The 16,677-nt window shown below is 36.6% G+C and overlaps 1 protein-coding gene across 7 annotated transcripts in view; it reads right to left on the bottom strand.

The window, feature by feature from the left end:
- The window catches only part of LOC136851956 (uncharacterized protein CG43867), a 1,078,149-nt gene extending 1,062,030 nt beyond the window's left edge, over positions 1-16,119 (bottom strand). For all 7 annotated transcript variants that reach the window (XM_067126317.1, XM_067126321.1, XM_067126323.1 and 4 more), the window contains exon 1: positions 15,834-16,119. The gene's annotated coding sequence lies outside the window, so the exon portion shown is untranslated. The remainder of the gene's footprint in view (positions 1-15,833) is intronic.
- Positions 16,120-16,677: the final 558 nt, after the last annotated feature.

Genomic DNA, 16,677 nt, shown 5'->3' with positions numbered 1-16,677 from the left:
ATTAATAAATAAATAGACAAAAATGTCAGTAAATTATTGAAAGTCAAGAAGAATAGTATTTGGGGAGTAATGCATTTCATCTTCGCTTGAACTTTTCAAGTTCCAGTTTCACGGCATCCTCGGGGAGACTGTTCCAAAGTCCAACGGTGTGTGAGGAATAAAGGACCTCTGGAACTGAGAAGTTCGACAGCGAGGCATATTTATCGCATATAGCCTAGCTGCCGCCAAATATAATAAAAAATAACTTGAGAATGAAAATAATACAACATTGATAATATTCAAGTTAATAATCTATAAAACTGAGGGTTAGTACTAGTAATTTAATTTTCTTTGCTTTAAAGCCTAAATCCTGAAATGCAAGACCTGACGACAGCACTAACTCTAAATTCCGTGAAATGAAGACACACAGGAACTGCAGATATAAAGTAATACCGTCTGCATTAGCGTTCCATTTGGTGAAAAGAAATACTATAATCCCCACTAAGCGTGAAAAATCTAAGCCTGGTTTTAAGCTCAGTGTATTTGCGACGCCGTTACGTGTGCAAATGCAGCCGCTGGGAGATTGCTGGTTAAAATTGCAATACTATCTCGGCATTACGTGAATTACATGCATGCATGTATTTAAGTACCGTATATTATTCACTGGTTATACCGAGGCCGTAAGCATACTTCGGTAATATAAAATACATACGCATGTGCATACATAAATACACATGCACACACTCATACATGTATATATGTGTATTATATATATATTACATACATACATACATGTGTGCGTATCAAAAGCAATTGTTTTAGTGGCATCAACAAGTTTTCTCCGGAAATTTTATATCATACAAGAAATTTACTGATACTACCAAAGCTACTGCTTTCCATGAAAATTGTTTATAAGAAAAAAAATGGCATACAAGAGTGTATATGAGTATACATTTATATATATATATATATATATATATATATATATATATATATATATATATATATATATATATATATATATATATATATATATATATATATATATATATATATATATATATATATATATATATATATATATATATATATATATATATATATATATATATATATATATATATATATATATATATATATATATATATATATATATATATATATATATATATATACACAAATTAGCTTTAAGGCAAGTAAAATACTGCCCAGAAACAAGTCTTCATTTGCTCGGACGAACAAGTATAGCGCATATTCCCAAGTCCAAATTCTTTCCGGCGCGTGATGCAAATTTAGCTAATTAAGATCCGGGGAGAGAGAGAGAGAGAGAGAGAGAGAGAGAGAGAGAGAGAGAGAGAGAGAGAGAGAGAGAGAGAGAAATATGTGACTGTGGCACTCCTCCATCAAGTGTGTAGCTAGTAGTATCTGCAGGTCAGCAGGCCCCTCCGGCCTTCCCCAGTAAACACACAAGTTAATCTAATCAAGTCCGTCGTAACATTACTTCACGCAAGAGTAACCCCCCATCGCTTGGGGGCTGTTGGCCCCTGAAATAAAAAGGGACTTGGGGAGGGTTGGGGGAGAGGGGGGGAACCTCGATGGAAGTAGGGGAGGGGGTGATCGAAGGAATGCTCCCAAGTGTATAAGAAAATCACGCTCCCAGAGGAATCGGAATGTTACCCACTGCGAAGAACCGTCCGCCATTAATTTGGCTTACGACTTCCTCGCTGTCGTAAGTTGTAACTACCAACAAACAATAAAATCTCTGTGTGTGTGTGTGTGTGTTTGTGTGTAAGGATCTCTCCGTAGTAGCATCGGAATTAATACCTCTGCTCTGTAAAGTATAATTTGACGACGATGGCGACCTTACATCAATGTAACGTCACGTCTCAATCGATCACAATAGATTATTTTCGTTGCTCATTTAACCTCAGAAAAACTAAAAAAAAAAAAAAAAAAACGTCGCGTCTCAATCGATCACAATAGATTATTTTCGTTGCTCATTTAACCTCAGAAAAACTAAAAAAAAAAAAAAAGTAATTCCAGTTACAAAGCCACTTTTGTACATCAGTTTTCATCACAGTCAAAACCGTATGAATAAGAACTGAAAAAAAGAATGAAAGAAAGAAGGGAGGAAAGAAAGAGAGAACGTAAGAAATGGCAACCCATTATCAGGGGAACAGACTACCAGAATCATAAAAACTTCTCTCTTAATGGTCAGTCTCAAGATCCTTCACGCACATTGGACTACATTACTCATCAACGCCAGGATCTCTCTCTCTCTCTCTCTCTCTCTCTCTCTCTCTCTCTCTCTCTCTCTCTCTCTCTTCATAAGTCTTTCAGGTAGATGGTTGTGATTTTACTTAAAGCATAAACCACGGACTACATACCAATGAATTCAAACCCATATTTTATACGAATACACACAAATACATAGGCATACATACATACATACATACATACATACATACACACACACATACACACATACACATACATATATATATATATATATATATATATATATATATATATATATATATATATATATATATATATATATATATATATATATATATAATACAGGTCAATGTCATTAGAGTGATCCCTGTGTCACAATGGTTATAAATTTCATATCACCAGCGAAAGTCCCCTGAAATAGATGCCATACGATAGAAAACTAGGGCCAGTTTCTTGGAAAAAAAACTTTGCACCCCTCTTGACTAAAAACCTAATTAAGGTTCATGTGTGTGTTTGTGAGTGTATTTTAAAGTAAGAATACGGCAGTGACCACAATATTACTGTGAAGTTACGATCATAAAATTGTCGTCAGTGACTCGGGCACTATACGTCCCGAGTTCCAACTGTTCGCCCAGGCAGTGACAGATTTTCACTGTTCCTCTGAGCTAACAATGGGATATTAACAGCCACTGCCTTTTACCCCCACACGTCTCAGCCTATGTGTCTGTATGCTCGATCTGTGAGTATTTACCTGTTCAATGCCTGTGCTGTTCATTAGTGAACTTGGCCTAGAAACCTGTTAGGGAATTAGAACTGGAATATAGAACTTAGGCCAAAGGCCAAGCGCTGGGACCCCATGAGGTCATTTAACGCTGAAACAGAAATTGAGAGAAAAAGGTTTCAAAGGTATAACAAGAAGAAAACCTCGCAGCTGCACTATCAATCAATTGTTAGGAGAGGGTTCAAAGTAAAATGGAAGAAAGTAAACACGAACGGAGGTACAGTAAAAAGAATGAAAGGGGTTGCAGCCAGCTAGGGTCCGAAGGGACGCTGCAAAGAACCTTAAGTAATGCCTACAGTGCACCGTATGAGGCGCACTGGCGACAATAACCCCCCCTGCCAACGGTCAAGATTCTAATATACACCACTACCCCCTACGTCCCACAGGGCAATCAGGAATCTTAAATTAATTAAAGAGGCAAGGAAGCAGGTGGACGCCGGTTAGGTCCAAAGCTTAATGGGGTGGATATCCATGCGTCGTCCGTATTAGCATGCCTAAGGATCGCTTGTTAAAAATATATCGTGCCTAAAGAGGGCGGAGCTCGGTCACGACAAGGAGTTAGACTCCTTTCTAAGCCGATGCCGACGATGGTCTTTGATATGAAGGCGCTTTTGTCGCCGTTCGGGCCTAGGTTCTGGTCACAGCAGCTGACGTGAATAGGGAATTAACTAATGAACACACAACAGTCGCAATAATAATAAAGGCTTTTGTCGCGGCTCAGGCTTAAATTTTGGTGACAGCAACTGACGAGAATAGAAAAATAACTACTAAATGAACACACAACAGTTATGTTATCTTAATAATAATAAAAATAATAATAATAATAATAATAATAATAATAATAATAACTTCCGCCTGCGTGAACCAGAATAAAAAGTGGCTATATTCAGGACTATTGCCTTTCCCCTTATCCAGATTATGTACATCGGGCAGCTCTTACATGACATCAGATATCTAGGCTACAAATAGGTCAGTGGTTCCCAACCAGTGTACTCTGATTTTTAAGGGGGGCAATTCGAGAATGTTTAAACCAAGTTAATGGCCTTTTAGGCTTCCTCCACGTGAATCAGCACAGGGGGGCATCAAGATTTTTGAGGTGATTAGGTGGGGCATGTCCAATAAAAGGTTGGGAACCACTGGGCATAACTGATACGAAACTGATAACCACAGCGATAATGGGTAGTTCTAGAAACAGCACCGTAATAACTAGTAAAGGATAAAATGAAAACTCTGATGGTATTACGATCGGACAACTATATATATATATATATATATATATATATATATATATATATATATATATATATATATATATATATATATATATATATATATATATATATATATATATATATATAACACATCAAGCTTTCGTTAAATGCCACATTATCAAAAACCGTAACTTTTACCGTTAAAAAAAGACTACTTTTCTTTGCCTACCACATCGGGAATAGTTGTTCGTTCCCTCTATTCAATGCCTTTACCAAAAATCCCCAGGAAATAACATCGCAAAAACTTAATAACAGATTCAATGAGAGCCAGCCCCCATTCAGAGTTCGGCACCAGACATTGGCGCCACCGGCCATAAAAATTAGCAAAATCAAGAAAGGGGAGAGAGAGAGAGAGAGAGAGAGAGAGAGAGAGAGAGAGAGAGAGAGAGAGAGTAGAGAGCCATTGGAAAGAATAAACTGGAAAGAAAATCTGGAGAGAGAGAGAGAGAGAGAGAGAGAGAGAGAGAGAGCCTCGGTATTATATCAGAAAGAGAGAGAGAGAGAGAGAGAGAGAAGCTCGGTATTATGGAAAAAAACTGGAAAGAAAAAAGAGAGAGAGAGAGAGAGAGAGAGAGAGACCACGTCAGCCAATCTGGCTCCTAAAAATGGCGTCTGCAAGAGGATTTTAACGGCCATCCAAAAAAAAAAAAAACTCTTTTTGAACCAAGTGTAGCCCCGAAATCACAAATGGGGTTCAGGCTAATGACAGGAGTCTTATCCACACTCGAAATGAGACCACGGACTGCCAAACGTTCGGCGCCAAATTTAATTACACGCCATCCGAAAAGATGAAACGGACCGCCGGGTGTCGCCGGCGCCGCATGTTGGTATTTACGATCTGCATTTTTGGCAGATTCTATGGGAGATGGGACGGAGGGGGGTTGGACAGGGGGTAGGTGAGCGCTCGGTGAGTCATAACGCCTGTCAGGGAACCAAGGCCTCCCGGGAACGGGTGTTGGGGGGGGGAGGAGTAATTTGCTAGACGTATTCTGCATATTGGAATAATATTGTTTTCCTTTGATCAAAACTACTAACATCATGACTTATTTTAACCTACTAATATTACTGGTGGGCCACTAGGCCATCAGTAATATTAAAGCTACTATCATATATTATTTTAAACTAATAATATTACCGGTGAGCCATTAAGCCAACAGCAATATCGAAGCTACTAAGATAAGAAGTTATTTTGAACTATTAATATCACTGGTTGGCCACTAGGCCATCAGTGATATTAAAGCTACTATCATATGTTATTTTAAACTAATAATATTACTGGTGGGCCACTAGGCCAACAGTAATATCAAAGCTACTATGATAAGATGTTATTTTGAACAACTAGTATTACTGGTGGGCCACTATGCCAACAGGAATATTAAAGCTACTATATGTTATTTTGAACTAATAATATTATTGGTGAGCCACTAGACCACCAGAGCATCAAAGCTACTATGATAAGAAGTTATTCTAAACTACTAATATTACTGGTGGGCCACTAGGCCACCAGGAATATTAGTAGTTCAAAATTAACTTTTGATGTTAGTAGTTTTTATCTCCAAGAGAAGCCTTACTCCTGTCAACGTGCATTGGAATTATATTGCGTCTCTTTGTTCAAAGCTGCTAACATAGCGACTTATCCTGCACCACTGATATTATTGGTTGGCCACTTGGCCACCAGGAATATTTTAGTAGTTCAAAACAACTTTTGATGTCAACAGCTTTCACCAATGAGAAGCAATATTATTCCTGCCAATTTACCAAGCCCTCCCTGTTAATTGGGATATGGTTTCTTTAAGATCAGTGCTTCTAACGTCACGACATATTTTGCACTACTGATGTAACTAGTGGCCCTATCATTAAATGCATTTATTAGTTAGACAGTGACTTTTACAACTACCTCACTGATAAAGCAAAGGAACATTTTACAGCTAGGTAAAGTAGACTTTCACGTGGTAGCAATAGTATTGAAATATCTGAGAAAGTGGCCTCATAATCTTTCAACAATGTAATAATGAGGTTATTAGTAACATGACAGGAAATATGGCTCTGATATAGAACTCATTCAAAAACATAAATCACAGGAAAGAAGTTTTTCCCTTGCTCTTTGTTTAAGCATCATCTTCTGAATAAATTATCACATATAATGAAGCGTAAATCGAGTGACTCTCCTATTTAAATGTTTACTCCAAAGGGGAAATTCCTGTCTGAGAGAAAAAAAACAATATTTTCCCTGCAAGACTCAAATGAGCCCCAACAGCGATTTTGTGACTGCAGGAAACCCTCTAACAAAACCGTCTGTCTCACTAGTATCAAGCCAACACTAAACAACAATGCAGAGTTGTTTTACTTGACAACTAAATAGAAAACAGAGAAACAGAGAAAGTGACACATTCTGCTGCTTATAGCCAGCGCAAGTGTTCTCAGACAGCAAAGCAGGTGTTTCGACTGACAACAAAAGTGAGGCTGGCCAAAGGGTTAACTCCTCCGCGCAGTAAACAAACCAGGCATTTCTGAGTCCTTTAACAAACATAAGCGGTCGCGTGCAAGCCTCCAAAGAATATGGTGTCATTAGAAAAAGCAACAAAGGGTAATGGGAGGTACAGAAAGAAGAGCTCAGTTATTGAAAAAGTAAAAATAACTTAACAAATTTATAAATAAACAGATAAAAATATAAATAAATACTACTGATATTATTTAAATCAACCTCAATACCAATATGTTTGAAACGTCTGAAAAGAGTATGGAATATCGTAACGAAAACGTAATGACATTCTTGTGATCATTATAACCAGTCTCTTTTCTTTAAAACATCAATTTGGTCTCTCAGTCACTCAATCACTCTAGCCTCGTCACTAATTGGATAGGTGACCACAACGGAGTAACAAACGGCATTGACAAATAGCTGCCTAGCTAAAGCATGTGACAGATTTTAGGAGCAGGCAGTCAGTGGGTCACATTAAGACCCGTAAAGCCAACAGGGTGAGGGTGACGTCATCATTATGGCCTCCCAAAACAATTAATTTTATTATGGATAATCAAGAAAGTATAAGCACAGCTGAACAAATTTAGGAGGAAGGACGTACAAATATAAAGAGTAACTTGAATCCATAAAATGACACCAGAGAGAGAGAGAGAGAGAGAGAGAGAGAGAGAGAGAGAGATAAGAGAGAGAGGATCATTTCAAAGAGAGAGAGAGAGAGAGAGAGAGAGAGAGAGAGAGAGAAATCTGACGTAACACAGACATCCTTATTACTCGCCATTAGATATTACCAGGCCTCCACCATCAAAATTCCCTTTACCAAGATTGACTGAGACAGTTTTTAGACATAACGGGGCCCCAAATGATTGGCCTACGGTCTTGGGATGCCGTAGGCCTACTTAGAGAACACCAATCATCTAGCAAGGCACATAAAAGGAAGGTCTACTGTAGGTCTATGACGGGCGCAGTGTGGTAGCATGGCTGGGTTATGGTCTGAAACGAAGACATCACAATTTTTTTTCTCAGAATCTGATGGGTAAAATGATAAATTTTTCCCGGTTTTTTTATTTTTTTATTTTTTGTAACAGAAAAAAGGGAAATAATTCTCGAACGTGCGGGTAGGCAGTAGGCCTAATTCTCATCATTTTCTAGGGCGGCTAATATTTTTTCCTTGGTCGTAACAGTCAAGTTTTCTCTCTTCTCTCTCTCTCTCTCTCTCTCTCTCTCTCTCTCTCTCTCTCCTACACATTCAAACAAACAATTTTACAAATAGCTAGACGCAGAGTATTCGCTCTCTCTTTCTCACCTACACATTCAAACAAACATTTTTTACAAATATCTAGATGTATAGCATTCGCTCTCTCTCTCTCTCTAACACACCTACACATTCACACACACACATTTTTACAAATATCTAGACGTATAGTATCCTCTGTGTGTGTGTGCATGTGTGTGTTAGACACACATTTACAAGCGTCTAGATATAAATTATTCTCCTCTCTCTCTCTCTCTCTCTCTCTCTCTCTCTCTCTCAGAATATTCTGTTGCTTTGTTTTCTGAGGCTCCAAACTGGCCTGTTATCCCATGAATGAAATAGACAGACTGTCGCCTTCTCTTCCTTTATAGATGAATCAATTAGGCGTAAGCCTACAGAGATGTGAGCTTGGGTATGCTGCATGATACATTCAGCCATGAATATGGATTTGCAGGCATTGTGACTTCACTGTGTGTCCACCACGGAACTCCCGGTGGATATGTTTGAAGCATGAGTGTTACGATCAAACTGGCCAGTAGCATTCTTTGTGCAAGACGCGAGTAGTATAAGGGACAAAATGCAGGTATTATATATATATATATATATATATATATATATATATATAGATATATAGATATATAGAGAGAGAGAGAGAGAGAGAGAGATAGATAATAGATGTATGTATGTATGTATGCATATATAATAAAAATATATTTATATTTGTATATAAAATATATTCGTGTGTGCTTATGAATATATCTTTTATATGTATAATGTGTACATATGCAGTATTTATAGCCTATATATCGGTTCATAAATCTGGACCTAACCAAAAACAGAAATATAAGAAGCAAGCAAGAAAACACTAGATAAACCAAACCCGAGCTCTATACTAAACAAACACCTACACCATCAAATCAAAATAACAATTAAAATGAAACAAGAGATCAAAAGCTCCCCCTGAAAGACGCCTCTCCAGAGGATAACGCAACGTCACCTACCCGACCCCAATTTCAAGAGACGCATCACACTCCATTACATTCCGTTACAAGACACTTGAACGTTCACCCGCTCTATGGGTGACAAATCACGCCATCAGGAACGGGCCATGAACCAGATACGCGGAAGGTCTTCGGGAATCCTTTGGGAACTGAATTGAATTGAATACAACTGGATACAGAGTTTAGGCCAAAGGCCGAGCACTGGGGCCTATGAGATCATTCAGCGCTGGAAAGGAAACTGATAGTAGGTAGGTCTGAAAGGTGTAACAGGAGGAATTGTTAAAAGGGGGTCGATAGCGAGATGAAAGATAATATGAATGGAGGTACAGAAAGAGTACTGGAAGAGGTTGCAACTAGGGGCCGAAGGGACGCTGCAAAGAATCTCAAGTAACGCCTACGGTGCACCGCATGAGTTGCACTGACGGCACTACCCCTCTACGGGATGGGAAACCATTGAGAAACCCTTGGTAGTTGAATGACATGGCAATTCCATTTGGTACGAATTCCGTCACGTATTGGCGGCGTATCAAACAAATCTTTTGAATGCACGAGGATGATAAACACTACGCTGCGTAAAAGGGGCGACTCAGATACTGCTCTGCGTTGCTGAAGGACTTCTCTACCATTTTACAGGCGCAGAGCCGCGGGTATAATGTATGTTGTTTACATAAGGGACAGATACTGACGTATAAGTATGAGCGTTTCTAACAAATAAGATAACGAACAATGTTTCTTTCATAACAGTTTTTTTATCTGTCAAAATAAACTATATATATATATATATATATATATATATATATATATATATATATCTTCTTCTTTCTTTTAACGTGCTTTTTATATATGGGGTAAGCACGATGCCTTCTTTTGAAGGACTTTTGATTTGGCTTTAGTAGACCGGTAGTCTCGATCGGCTGCCCTGCCTGACATAGACCCCGGTAGCGTATGTTTATATATATACCCGACCCAACGCCCTTTCTTCCCATATAGTTGTTGCGCGGAAGGGCGAGTGTTCGAGACGTGTGAGATGTTTGTTATGTTTTTAGAAGGTGTTGTAGTGGCTTTGTTTTGTGTGTGTATTTAGTCTGTAACACCCATTTGCTTATTAAGCAAACCTATCCGTTGATATATAATCCCGGGATGTTACGATTAAAGTTGCCTCCTCTGATCAGTCGGCTGTGGATTTGAACTCGCGCCACAGTATGACTGATATCGATATATATATATATATTATATACATATAATTTTATTACTTATTTGTTTATATATATATATATATATATATATATATATATATATATATATATATATATATATATATATATATATATATATATATATATAATATGAAGGGAACGCCAATGATTTCCAACATCTGTAGCAACACTTAAAACAGAGAATCTTATTTTGTTTTTGTTTTCACGTATATAGTCGAAGGAAATATGTAATTAGGCAAAATACAACACCCACCATACCCCCAGGGTTTCCACGAGACTTAAACATACGATTCCCATTCAGAAAAGCGATCAAAACCACCGCAAGGGCTGACCTATTCAATTCGACTACTACTTGCGAGAAATGAATTAAAAAGGTGCTTAGCTTTAATGCACCACGGCAAACAACAATGAAGCCTAATTACAGAGACGTACCCAGAATCAATACGCCTCAGTCTGTGTCGTGCTATTTGATACCCTGTGTTGTTGCAAGGCCAGCACGATGTATGTCATGAGGTCATAAGGTGCACGTTACATTAGTCTGGTGCGCTCGATGCTTTGAGGTCTGCTAAATATTATGACGTACTTTTTTCTGTGTAAATTAGACTACAGGCTATAAAGCCATTTGGTTTACAGTCTGCAAGGTTGATTTGCCTTAGGAAAATTAGGCTACAGGCTATAAATCCATATGGTTTACAGTCTGCAAGGTTGATCTGCCTTAAGAAAATCAGGCTACAGATTATAAAGCTACATGGTTTACAGTCTGCAAGGTTGGTTTGCCTTCAGAAAATTATGCTACAAGCTATAAACCCATATGGTTTACAGTCCGCAAAGTTGATTTGCTTAACAAAATCTGCAATGTCGATTTGCTTTAATGAAAATTAGGCTACAGGCTATAAAGCCACATAGTTTACAGTCTGCAAGGTTGATTTGCCTTAAGAAAATTAGGCTACAGGTTATAAAACCACATGGTTGACAGCCTGCAAAGTCGATCTGCTTTATAAAATTAGGCTACAAGCTATAAAGCCATATGGTTGCTTACAGAAACAACTGACAAATTATAAATGTTGATAAACTGAAAACTGGTAATTAATTGTGACACTAAGTACAAAAGAACAGCGCTCACACTTCTATATAGGCCTAGCAGCGTCCGTTGCATGACCATGGAAAATAAATTTATACTGAATTTACCGATAGTAGATAAGAGCCACAAATAAAAGTAGTTAAAAAATCACATGATTCCTCTAGCAATAATGACACTCTTTCCTAGATAGTTCTATTTCTGGTTTGCAAAATACAGGGTGGAGAGAGAGAGAGAGAGAGAGAGAGAGAGAGAGAGAGAGAGAGAAATGTCTATATTCATCGGAAGTATTTCGTGTCAATTGTTAAGACAAACCTGTTACAAATTACAACTAAGAGAGAGAGAGAGAGAGAGAGAGAGAGAGAGAGAGAGAGAGAGAGAGAGAGAGAGAGAGAGAGAGAATATCTTCGTCGAAGCCCTACTATTTTGATCATGTACAAAATTTCTTGACTTCTAACGAAAGTTCTGCGTTCAAATTGGTCTAGCGTTTCCAGGCCCGGCGGATAAATCACATTATCTAGCCCATCTTGAAACTGTTCACATTTTTGTCAACAGTCTTGACGCAACGGAGAAGCAAGATCTGTCAACATGCTAAGATCAAAAGGTGCTTTGCAAAGTTACTAATCAATAACACTTATCACTACGATAAGGAGAACGCCATCAATACTTTTACCCTTACGGACACCTGATATCTCTACTGTAGAGCTGGTTTGATAGTACTTCATTGTCTGATACTCGAAGTATATCGCCTGAGAGGGAACTGTGTACCCAGGGAACTGTGTATCCAGGTTCCCATGTGTCTGCTTACCCGACTTTCTTTTAGGCTATTACACAATACGAAAAGATCAGCTTTATCGAGAGCTTTGGCAAAGGCAACAAGCATGGTGTCGGTTTCACTGCCTGACTAGGCCTATGAGATTCTTATTATTGACCATTTTGGGAGATATTATTATTATTATTATTATTATTATTATTATTATTATTATTCAGAAGATGAACCCTATTCATGGAACAAGCCCACCACAGGGGCAATTGACTTGAGATTCGAGCTTCTAATGAATATAATGTTCATTTGAAAGAAGTAACAAAAGGTAACGGGAAATATAGAAAGAAGAGATCAGTTATTAGAATGGAACAATTAAACTAACAAATTTATATATAAATATATGAAAAAATAAGCAAATTATCGATAGGCTAGGCTATGCGTGGATCTCTTCTGCCTAATTTTAAGGATATGTGGGCGGATGCCTTGTGGGCCTATGTTAAATAATGTGGGATATTAATGATATAAGACGGAACAATTCCTTTAGAGGAAATTTTTCCTATTAGAACCTCGAAAGTTCAAGCGAAGACACAATGCATTTCTACCCTAAAACAATTCACTTTGTATTATACTCATTTATTTACATTTTTATCTATTTATATATTAATTTATCTTTTTTCACTAGCGACTAATCTAAGCTCTCTGTAATTCCTATCATCTTCTATAACTTCTTTCAAATGAATACTGTATCCTTTGGAAGCTTGAATTAATAGTCCCCTGTAGGCTTGTTCAATTTGAATAGGAGTTAACCTTCTGAATAATAATAATAATAATAATAATAATAATAATAATAATAATAATAATAATAATAATAATATATCTGAAAAATCTGGGTAAGCGATGGCACGTTTGAGGAACTGACAAAAATAATTTTTGAGGGGGCTAGGAATTCTTGCAACCGATAGATAGATAGAGAGATAGAGAGATGTTTATTTATCCTTCTGCGCAGAAAACTTATAAAAAACAGGCCTACAGAGGCACTAGACCTACTAAGGCGACATCAACACTTGTGGCTGACTTAAATGTGATATGCGTGAGTAGCCCAGAAAGAATCCAGATAAGCAACGGATTGCAAGAGGCTACTTCGTTTCCCGAGGTTTGATTGAAATCTAATTTACGGGTCATAAAACTCGCGGTATCTTAAACACCGATGCTTCAGGGATTCCTGAGAGTCGACTTTCACGTTTTTTTTTTTTTTTTTTTTTTTTTTTTTTTTTTGTTAAAAGAGAAACAGCGAAAATTCCTCTTACAGATATAAAGTGTAGGCCTTCCGATTAACGATAGGCCTACGTTTTTTATACTGTCAATTCTGAAAATGGGATCTGAGTTGTTACTGAATTTTTAAAAACCATTTTCAGTCAAATTCTTACATGAAGCTATACAAATGCATTACACTGTATAGTCAGAAAAACAGCGAAAATTCCTCTTTGAAATATAAAGTGTATGCCATCCGGTTGCTACAGGCCTACACTGTTGATACTAGCAATTCCAAAAATGGAACTGAAGTTGTTGTAGGATTTTTTTCTTTATTTTTTTCCAGTTATTTATGGTCGAATTCTTGTATGAATCTATAAAAATTATACTGTATGGTCACAGCAGTAAACACCTTCTTACTAACTACAGCAAGCCAGTGAATTGGGAAAATGTCTTAGGCCTATATGCAATGCCTTAATGTTTATCGCCTTAATACCTGTACTACTGTATAATGTTCGTCTGAGACTTCGAGTGAAACGTCCAACACACACACACACACAGATACACACTAGTACGTGTGTGTGTATTTGTGTGCGTGCTTTTTTGTTAGTGAATACATGAAAAATTATCAATAAAAAAAATCATTGTAACGGAACATGAATCTTGAGTTCTTGATATAGTTTAGGTTTGGTCTACATAGGTCTATACTGTAGATACAGAACAAACCTAGCTGGAGGAGTTACAGATATGTGTGTGTGTGTGTGTGTGTGTGAGAGAGAGAGAGAGAGAGAGAGAGAGAGAGAGAGAGAGAGAGAGAGAGAGAGAATGATTAGACTCGCGACAGATCTTTGATTACCTCGTCGAAGATTTCCCATTAGTAAGTTGTTGGAGAGAGAGAGAGAGAGAGAGAGAGAGAGAGAGAGAGAGAGAGAGAGAGAGAGAGAGAGAGACGGGGTGGGGCAATGTGCTGACCAGACAAAGTGCTCCTTCATTCAACTCATCGAAAATAAAAGCAAAACTTATCATCTTGATGATCCAATATGCACTGCAACATGTTTCGATTTACATAACTCATATTGCAATGAACTTAACATTAAAATACACTTCAGTTTGTTGTGAGGAAAATTTATACATAAATGGTATATACGCACGAAAATATATAAACTAACAACATCACAAAGGTCGATAAGACAGTTTAATATTATTGAACAGACGAAACACCAAATGAACAATGCCCCCCAAAACACCAACATAGGCCTAGCCTACAGTATATCCCCTATGCCTAGGCCGACATAGGCCTAACCCAAAGATTTGCAATGATCTTTATTAATGCGACATCAAACATGCTGATGTTTAGTCAAAGAATTTTATTTAATATAAGCATTTAATCAACATTTCTACTATTCAGCAGGTCATTTAGACCTAATGGCATAATAAGAAGCCTTGAGAGGCGAGCTAACACTCTCTACCATTAGGCCTATATTGTATGTTCAAGTATAATAATAATAATAATAATAATAATAATAATAATAATAATAATAATAATAATAATAATAATGATGATGATGAGGGATGAAATCCACAATAAGTTTTTCGGTCAAACAATTTCAAAATCAAATAATAATAATAATAATAATAATAATAATAAAAATAATAATAATAATAATAATGTCTATGATGAAGAAAAACAGCATCAGGTAGTTAGGTAACAATGTCAATAATAACAATAATATTAATAATAACAATAATAGTAGTGTCTACAATAATAATAATCATAATAACTAGTGTCTACAATAATAATAATCATAATAACTATGTCAATAATAATAATAATAATAATAATAATAATAATGTAATATGTAAACTCCTAAAAATTGCATAGAAGCTTCTCAGGACATTCTCAATAAGCCTAACAATTAAAAATTACTTATACGACGTTTAAATTGGTAATGGCAATCATAATATTTAAAATTATACACACAATATTCGTGAATGTTAATTCATTTTAATAGTTAATTAGGATTGAAACTCACATTATTTATTGTCAAAGCATAAAATGTAGGCCCATTCAGACAAGATAGGCCTATATGCTAAATTACCAACTAAATGAGCAATTAGATATGGGCATTCCTTCTTTATCTTTATATACATGAAATTTAATGGATTTTAAACGTTATTAAGGATTAATACTCGCCTTTCATATTATTAAAACATGAAATGGAAGCCTTTTCAGACAATATAGGCCTATAACGCCAAATTATCAAGTATATAATGAACTAGATACGAGCATTCTTTCATTATATATACATGAAAATTAATGGATTTTAAACATTAATTAGTATTAAAACTCACCTTTTATATTATTTAAACATACAATGAAGGCCTAAGCTAGTCACACATCATAGGCCTATGGGCAAAATGACCCACTAAATAATGAGCTAGACACGAGCATTCTTTCTATATATAATATACGTGAAAGTTAATGGATTTTAAACATTAATTAATATTAAAACTCACCTTCTATATTATCAAAATATGAAATGTAGGCCTATTTGGTAAATCCCACTGCTATTTCAATTTACTAATGCAGGATACGACTAGGATAACACTTCATAATCACATTACCATACATCAAAAATTTTTAATACCACAGACTGATATTACACCACTGAAATTTAAAAATTTGACACACGAATAATAGTTTTCAATATTCTTTCTAACAAAAAAAGGAGAAATGCACCACAGGAGACGTCTGCGCGAATGCACCCGTACGACTTCACTCCACCACCTGCACCATGTGACTAAAGCGGCCAAGTAACTTTGCTGCCTACCCAGAGGAGTCTCGCTTCGGTTGACAGTTAGCTTATTTTAAATTTTAAAAATTATAACCTATCACGTCGTTTAATCATACCTCCTTCACTACATGATATAGAACAGCTTTAAAAGTGTTAGTTTAATGTCCTACGAGTGAAAAAACAGTAAAAAACGACTGAAAGATGAGAAACAAGAGGTTAAAAAAGAATATTTGGTGTACAGTCACGGCACGTCGAGTTGCTAGTTAGTTGTTTAAGTTTCACTCCTAGAGTGGCTCGCTGGCTGGTTGGGTATGCCAACGTTGTATGTTATAAATATTTAAGGGGCACCAAGTTCGTGCCCTTCGAATATATAACAGCAACTACAACTCTTTGAAAAGGTTGTGATTCACACACAAATAGGAGGTAACGGTATGAAAACTGTCGAAAAAAACTGTCTATTTAACCTTGATTTTTCAAATATTTCGGAAAAATTCGAAAATTATGAAGAAAAACTTGTCTATACCCTTTTTTTTGGGTGGGGGGAGGGAAATGGGTGCCAGATACGC

Source organism: Macrobrachium rosenbergii, chromosome 24 (genome assembly GCF_040412425.1).
Source record: "Macrobrachium rosenbergii isolate ZJJX-2024 chromosome 24, ASM4041242v1, whole genome shotgun sequence".
Lineage (NCBI taxonomy): Eukaryota > Metazoa > Arthropoda > Malacostraca > Decapoda > Palaemonidae > Macrobrachium > Macrobrachium rosenbergii.
The sequence above is the reverse complement of the archived record's forward strand: the minus strand, read 5'-3'. Positions and strand labels throughout refer to the sequence as shown.